Genomic DNA, 7,847 nt, shown 5'->3' with positions numbered 1-7,847 from the left:
CTTCACAGACAGAACATAAAACATAGTCCAACAGTATCTTTTCCCAATTTCCCTTGTCTTTTTAACTTAATCTGGTGATTTTGTAATAGTTCTCACATACAATCTGTAACAGGACACCTACATAGAAAATGGCGCAAGGTTCGTGGCTCGTTGGTCTAGGGGTATGATTCTCGCTTAGGGTGCGAGAGGTCCCGGGTTCAAATCCCGGACGAGCCCTATACAGCCCCCGTTCTTCTGTCAGGACGTCACGCTTACCTGCAACTTCTGCTCTGTTGGCTTTGCAATAGCAGTCGAAGGTCCTGGGTTGAAATCTCAGAGTGTTTCAACCATGAAGTTTGTCCTTGCCAAATGTACTGAATGACTCACACAGTTGAGCCCTATCTCAACTACAAATTCCGTCCTTACTAATGCGAGTTGTTTGTGACTGTGGTGGTATTGCACATTTAAAGTGGCAAACTCTATGAACCTGTCAACCATGATCAATAGGGATTTTGAATGAAAGTGAAGACTATTGAGAAATAAAGAGATTGGAAGGAGAGCCCTACTTGACTCACCTTTATACAAAGAAAAGGAATCCTAAAACATGTTATCTTATCGTAATCTTAGGCCTTAGCAGACATGCTTCCCTGGAGAAATGAGTACATTTTGTTGGTCTTATTCTCTGGCTGAAAGAGGTCCCACATTCAAAATCCCACACAAAACATCCACTGAACTATTGCAAGCATAAAGCCTCATCAATGTAAGTCCTTTGTGAGTGAGGTGGAATTGCGGGTTTGCAGATGTAGACTCAAAAGCTCTGTGACCCATTCTTGATGAGTATTTCTCACATAAAATCTGTAACATGACACCTACATAGAATATTTCCCCTCTATAGAGGCTCGTTGGTCTAGGGGTATGATTCTCGCTTTGGGTGCGAGAGGTCCCGGGTTCCGGACGAGCCCTCTGCAGGTGTGGTCCAATTATAACGTTTGAGATGTGGGAGTTCCCTGTTTCCTGGGACTTGCGCTACGGTTCTTGCAGAAAGGCCTTTCACACAGCACTGTTTCAACCATGAAACCAGTCAAGTCTTTGCCAAGTGTAGTGAATGTGACCAAGCTGGAATCTCGCATGCTTAAAGAGTCGTTTAATTTGCGCACGCACACCGAATGCAGGTAATCCAAGGAGCAGTGGGCACCACCTGAGTACACCAAGGGAGCAATGGCTGTGAATGGGGGCAAGTAGTTTGCTATGGGCTATGCCAATAGTTGACGTGTCTAGGGATTTGAACGCCCAATTGTTCTGTTATGAGGCAAAGTCCGGCTGCCCCAAAAATTATCCTGTCAGAAGTGGGATTCGAACCCACGCCTCCATGGGAGACTGCGACCTGAACGCAGCGCCTTGGACCGCTCGGCCATCCTGACTTGGCGGGTAGCTGTGACTTGTCCAGACCGGGCTGCCCATTTGCATCTGAAGAACAAAAGATACTCTGTTGATGACGAGAATGTCCACATTCTGGCCAAGGGGGACATATGGGTTGAAAGGGGAATGAAATAACCTTATTTTTTTAGCCTAGAAAACCATCACACAACAGAGAAGGTGGCCTAAGACACCAACTATTAGTCACCTACAATGCTGCCCTTCTTAGCTTTTTCCATTAGGGTCAACAAGCAAAACCACTGACAAACAAAACTCCAACACATTACTAGCAGAGTGGGTCTCTCTTTTGGATGAGAGTGTGAAATATCTTCAACTCTACCTCTGCTAAAGACCACTTGATAAAAGAAAATGAATGCAATGGCCGTGGAAAGGTCCTGGTTCAAATCCCAGAAAAGCTTTCACACAGCAATGTTTCAACCATGAAGTTTGTCCTTGCCAAATCTAACAGCCGTGGTAACGCAAGTTTGAAGAGGGTGGAGTTTAGTAGTTTAATTTGCGCACACACACCAGTGAGCAAACACATCCAATGCACGTTTTCTTTACATGTATCCAGCTTACAGAGGCTAAATACCTGGATTTCTTTTTTATATCCACAAGACAGTCAGAAGTGAAGAAGCCTCGTGGATGAGCGTTAAAACATCTTCAACCTAACTCCAGCAAGTCTTGTTGTCCACAGCAAACTCCTGACAATGATCTGGATGTCTAAGAACCTTCACAGACAGAACATAAAACATAGTCCAACAGTATCTTTTCCCAATTTCCCTTGTCTTTTTAACTTAATCTGGTGATATTGTAATAGTTCTCACATACAATCTGTAACAGGACACCTACATAGAAAATGGCGCAAGGGTCGTGGCTCGTTGGTCTAGGGGTATGATTCTCGCTTAGGGTGCGAGAGGTCCCGGGTTCAAATCCCGGACGAGCCCTATACAGCCCCCGTTCTTCTGTCAGGACGTCACGCTTACCTGCAACTTCTGCTCTGTTGGCTTTGCAATAGCAGTCGAAGGTCCTGGGGTGAAATCTCAGAGTGTTTCAACCATGAAGTTTGTCCTTGCCAAATGTACTGAATGACTCACACAGTCGAGCCCTATCTCAACTACAAATTCCGTCCTTACTAATGCGAGTTGTTTGTGACTGTGGTGGTATTGCACATTTAAAGTGGCAAACTCTATGAACCTGTCAACCATGATCAATAGGGATTTTGAGTGAAAGTGAAGACTATTGAGAAATAAAGAGATTGGAAGGAGAGCCCTACTTGACTCACCTTTATACAAAGAAAAGGAATCCTAAAACATGTTATCTTATCGTAATCTTAGGCCTTAGCAGACATGCTTCCCTGGAGAAATGAGTACAGTTTGTTGGTCTTATTCTCTGGCTGAAAGAGGTCCCACATTCAAAATCCCACACAAAACATCCACTGAACTATTGCAAGCATAAAGCCTCATCAATGTAAGTCCTTTGTGAGTGAGGTGGAATTGCGGGTTTGCAGATGTAGACTCAAAAGCTCTGTGACCCATTCTCGATGAGTATTTTCACATAAAATCTGTAACACGACACCTACATAGAATATTTCCTCTATAGAGGCTCGCTGGTTCAGGGGTATGATTCTCATGAAAAAGGTATGTCCCGGTTCAACCGACTCCAGCCCCTCCGCAGGTGTGGTCCAATTATAACGCTTGAGATGTGGAGTTCCCTCGTTTCCCGACTTATGCCACGGTTCTTGCAGAAAGGCTCTTTTCACACAGCACTGTTTCAACCATGAACCAGTCAAGCCTGCTGGGCGTAGTGAATGTGACCAAGCTGAATCTCGCATGCTTAAAGAGTCGTTTAATTTGCGCACGCACACCGAATGCAGGGAATCCAAGGAGCAGTGGGCACCACCTGAGTACACCAAGGGAGCAATGGCTGTGAATGGGGGCAAGTAGTTTGCTATGGGCTAGGCCAATTGTTGACGTGTCTAGGGATTTGAACGCCCAATTGTTCTGTTATGAGGCAAAGTCCGGCTGCCCCAAAAATTATCCTGTCAGAAGTGGGATTCGAACCCACGCCTCCATGGGAGACTGCGACCTGAACGCAGCGCCTTGGACCGCTCGGCCATCCTGACTTGGCGGGTAGCTGTGACTTGTCCAGACCGGGCTGCCCATTTGCATCTGAAGAACAAAAGATACTCTGTTATTTAATTTAGAATGTCCACATTCTGGCAAATATGGTTTGAAAGGGGAAGGAAATAACCTTTATTTTTGCCTAGAAACCATCACACAACAGGAGAGAAGGTGGCCTAAGACAGCCCACCATTAGTCACCACAATGCCCTTAGCTCTTTCCATTAGTCACTACAAACCACTGACAAACAAAGGTGAACGCCAACACACATTAGCAGAGTGTGTCTCTTGGATGAGAGGTGAAATGTCTTCAACATACCTCAAGCAAGACCACTTGATAAAAAGAAAATGAATGCAATGGTCATGGAAAGGTCCCAAATCCCAGAAAGCCTTTCACACAGCAATGTTTCCCTCAAATCCATGAAGTTTGTCCTTGCCAACCAACAATGCGGTAACTAAAGTTTGAAGAGGGTGGAGTTTAGTAGTTTAATTTGCGCACACACACCAGTGAGCAAACACATCCAATGCACGTTTTCTTTACATGTATCCAGCTTACAGAGGCTAAATACCTGGATTTCTTTTTTTTATCCACAAGCCAGTCAGAAGTGAAGAAGCCTCGTGGATGAGCGTTAAAACATCTTCAACCTAACTCCAGCAAGTCTTGTTGTCCACAGCAAACTCCTGACAATGATCTGGATGTCTAAGAACCTTCACAGACAGAACATAAACCATAGTCCAACAGTATCTTTTCCCAATTTCCCTTGTCTTTTTAACTTAATCTGGTGATATTGTAATAGTTCTCACATACAATCTGTAACAGGACACCTACATAGAAAATGGCGCAAGGTTCGTGGCTCGTTGGTCTAGGGGTATGATTCTCGCTTAGGGTGCGAGAGGTCCCGGGTTCAAATCCCGGACGAGCCCTATACAGCCCCCGTTCTTCTGTCAGGATGTCACGCTTACCTGCAACTTCTGCTCTGTTGGCTTTGCAATAGCAGTCCAAGGTCCTGGGTTGAAATCACAGATAAGCCTTTCACACAGCAGTGTTTCAACCATGAAGTTTGTCCTTGCCAAATGTACTGAATGACTCACACAGTCGAGCCCTATCTCAACTATAAATTCCGTCCTTACTAATGCGAGTTGTTTGTGACTGTGGTGGTATTGCACATTTAAAGTGGCAAACTCTATGAACCTGTCAACCATGATCAATAGGGATTTTGAATGAAAGTGAAGACTATTGAGAAATAAAGAGATTGGAAGGAGAGACCTACTTGACTCACCTTTATACAAAGAAAAGGAATCCTAAAACATGTTATCTTATCGTAATCTTAGGCCTTAGCAGACATGCTTCCCTGGAGAAATGAGTACATTTTGTTGGTCTTATTCTCTGGCTGAAAGAGGTCCCACATTCAAAATCCCACACAAAACATCCACTGAACTATTGCAAGCATAAAGCCTCATCAATGTAAGTCCTTTGTGAGTGAGGTGGAATTGCGGGTTTGCAGATGTAGACTCAAAAGCTCTGTGACCCATTCTTGATGAGTATTTCTCACATAAAATCTGTAACACGACACCTACATAGAATATTTCCCCTCTACAGAGGCTCGTTGGTCTAGGGGTATGATTCTCGCTTTGGGTGCAAGAAGTCCCGGGTTCAAATCCCGGACGAGCCCTCTGCAGGTGTGGTCCAATTATAACGTTTGAGATGTGGGAGTTCCCTGTTTCCTGGGACTTGCGCTACGGTTCTTGCAGAAAGGCCTTTCACACAGCACTGTTTCAACCATGAAACCAGTCAAGTCTTTGCCAAGTGTAGTGAATGTGACCAAGCTGGAATCTTGCATGCTTAAAGAGTCGTTTAATTTGCGCACGCACACCGAATGCAGGGAATCCAAGGAGCAGTGGGCACCACCTGAGTACACCAAGGGAGCAATGGCTGTGAATGGGGGCAAGTAGTTTGCTATGGGCTAGGCCAATTGTTGACGTGTCTAGGAATTTGAACGCCCAACTGTTCTGTTATGAGGCAAAGTCCGGCTGCCCCAAAAGTTATCCTGTCAGAAGTGGGATTCGAACCCACGCCTCCATGGGAGCCTGCGACCTGAACGCAGCGCCTTGGACCGCTCGGCCATCCTGACTTGGCGGGTAGCTGTGACTTGTCCAGACCGGGCTGCCCATTTGCATCTGAAGAACAAAAGATACTCTGTTGATGCCGAGAATGTCCACATTCTGGCCAAGGGGGACATATGGTTTGAAAGGGGAATGAAATAACCTTATTTTTTTAGCCTAGAAAACCATCACACAACAGAGAAGGTGGCCTAAGACACCAACTATTAGTCACCTACAATGCTGCCCTTAGCTCTTTTCCATTAGGGGTCAACAAGCAAACCACTGACAAACAAAGGTGAACTCCAACACACATTAGCAGAGTGGGTCTCTTGGATGAGAGGTGAAATATCTTCAACTTACCTCAAGCAAGACCACTTGATAAAAAGAAAATGAATGCAATGGACGTGAAAGGTCCTGGGTTCAAATCCCAGAAAAGCCTTTCACACAGCAATGTTTCAACCATGAAGTTTGTCCTTGCCAAATCTAACAGCCGTGGTAACGCAAGTTTGAAGAGGGTGGAGTTTAGTAGTTTAATTTGCGCACACACACCAGTGAGCAAACACATCCAATGCACGGTTTCTTTACATGTATCCAGCTTACAGAGGCTAAATACCTGGATTTCTTTTTTTTATCCACAAGACAGTCAGAAGTGAAGAAGCCTCGTGGATGAGCGTTAAAACATCTTCAACCTAACTCCAGCAAGTCTTGTTGTCCACAGCAAACTCCTGACAATGATCTGGATGTCTAAGAACCTTCACAGACAGAACATAAAACATAGTCCAACAGTATCTTTTCCCAATTTCCCTTGTCTTTTTAACTTAATCTGGTGATATTGTAATAGTTCTCACATACAATCTGTAACAGGACACCTACATAGAAAATGGCGCAAGGTTCGTGGCTCGTTGGTCTAGGGGTATGATTCTCGCTTAGGGTGCGAGAGGTCCCGGGTTCAAATCCCGGACGAGCCCTATACAGCCCCCGTTCTTCTGTCAGGACGTCACGCTTACCTGCAACTTCTGCTCTGTTGGCTTTGCAATAGCAGTCGAAGGTCCTGGGTTGAAATCTCCGAGTGTTTCAACCATGAAGTTTGTCCTTGCCAAATGTACTGAATGACTCACACAGTCGAGCCCTATCTCAACTACAAATTCCGTCCTTACTAATGCGAGTTGTTTGTGACTGTGGTGGTATTGCACATTTAAAGTGGCAAACTCTATGAACCTGTCAACCATGATCAATAGGGATTTTGAGTGAAAGTGAAGACTATTGAGAAATAAAGAGATTGGAAGGAGAGACCTACTTGACTCACCTTTATACAAAGAAAAGGAATCCTAAAACATGTTATCTTATCGTAATCTTAGGCCTTAGCAGACATGCTTCCCTGGAGAAATGAGTACATTTTGTTGGTCTTATTCTCTGGCTGAAAGAGGTCCCACATTCAAAATCCCACACAAAACATCCACTGAACTATTGCAAGCATAAAGCCTCATCAATGTAAGTCCTTTGTGAGTGAGGTGGAATTGCGGGTTTGCAGATGTAGACTCAAAAGCGCTGTGACCCATTCTTGATGAGTATTTCTCACATAAAATCTGTAACACGACACCTACATAGAATATTTCCCCTCTATAGAGGCTCGTTGGTCTAGGGGTATGATTCTCGCTTTGGGTGCGAGAGGTCCTGGGTTCAAATCCCGGACGAGCCCTCTGCAGGTGTGGTCCAATTATAACGTTTGAGATGTGGGAGTTCCCTGTTTCCTTGGACTTGCGCTACGATTCTTGCAGAAAGGCCTTTCACACAGCACTGTTTCAACCATGAAACCAGTCAAGTCTTTGCCAAGTGTAGTGAATGTGACCAAGCTGGAATCTCGCATGCTTAAAGAGTCGTTTAATTTGCAGGGAATGCAGGGAATCCAAGGAGCAGTGGGCACCACCTGAGTACACCAAGGGAGCAATGGCTGTGAATGGGGGCAAGTAGTTTGCTATGGGCTAGGCCAATTGTTGACGTGTCTAGGGATTTGAACGCCCAACTGTTCTGTTATGAGGCAAAGTCCGGCTGCCCCAAAAGTTATCCTGTCAGAAGTGGGATTCGCACCCACGCCTCCATGGGAGACTGCGACCTGAACGCAGCGCCTTGGACCGCTCGGCCATCCTGACTTGGCGGGTAGCTGTGACTTGTCCAGACCGGGCTGCCCATTTGCATCTGAAGAACAAAAGATACTCTGTTGATGACG

The 7,847-nt window shown here is 45.2% G+C and overlaps 10 non-coding genes across 10 annotated transcripts; 6 read left to right on the top strand and 4 right to left on the bottom strand.

Annotated features, from left to right (window-relative positions):
* Positions 1–144: 144 nt before the first annotated feature.
* trnap-agg lies at positions 145–216 on the top strand. The gene has a single exon. It is a non-coding gene; the product is annotated as a tRNA-Pro (tRNA).
* A 1,101-nt stretch (positions 217–1,317) lies between these two features.
* trnal-cag lies at positions 1,318–1,400 on the bottom strand. The gene has a single exon. It is a non-coding gene; the product is annotated as a tRNA-Leu (tRNA).
* Positions 1,401–2,270: 870 nt separating this feature from the next.
* trnap-agg lies at positions 2,271–2,342 on the top strand. Its single transcript has one exon. It is a non-coding gene; the product is annotated as a tRNA-Pro (tRNA).
* Positions 2,343–3,437: 1,095 nt separating this feature from the next.
* On the bottom strand, positions 3,438–3,520 carry trnal-cag. Its single transcript has one exon. It is a non-coding gene; the product is annotated as a tRNA-Leu (tRNA).
* An 849-nt stretch (positions 3,521–4,369) lies between these two features.
* trnap-agg lies at positions 4,370–4,441 on the top strand. The gene has a single exon. It is a non-coding gene; the product is annotated as a tRNA-Pro (tRNA).
* Positions 4,442–5,118: 677 nt separating this feature from the next.
* On the top strand, positions 5,119–5,190 carry trnap-ugg. Its single transcript has one exon. It is a non-coding gene; the product is annotated as a tRNA-Pro (tRNA).
* A 376-nt stretch (positions 5,191–5,566) lies between these two features.
* On the bottom strand, positions 5,567–5,649 carry trnal-cag. The gene has a single exon. It is a non-coding gene; the product is annotated as a tRNA-Leu (tRNA).
* An 867-nt stretch (positions 5,650–6,516) lies between these two features.
* Positions 6,517–6,588, top strand: trnap-agg. Its single transcript has one exon. It is a non-coding gene; the product is annotated as a tRNA-Pro (tRNA).
* Positions 6,589–7,247: 659 nt separating this feature from the next.
* On the top strand, positions 7,248–7,319 carry trnap-ugg. Its single transcript has one exon. It is a non-coding gene; the product is annotated as a tRNA-Pro (tRNA).
* A 368-nt stretch (positions 7,320–7,687) lies between these two features.
* Positions 7,688–7,770, bottom strand: trnal-cag. The gene has a single exon. It is a non-coding gene; the product is annotated as a tRNA-Leu (tRNA).
* Positions 7,771–7,847: the final 77 nt, after the last annotated feature.

Source organism: Solea senegalensis, unplaced genomic scaffold (assembly GCF_019176455.1).
Source record: "Solea senegalensis isolate Sse05_10M unplaced genomic scaffold, IFAPA_SoseM_1 scf7180000015552, whole genome shotgun sequence".
Lineage (NCBI taxonomy): Eukaryota > Metazoa > Chordata > Actinopteri > Pleuronectiformes > Soleidae > Solea > Solea senegalensis.
Note: the sequence above shows the minus strand (reverse complement) of the source record. Positions and strands in the feature narration are given on the sequence as shown.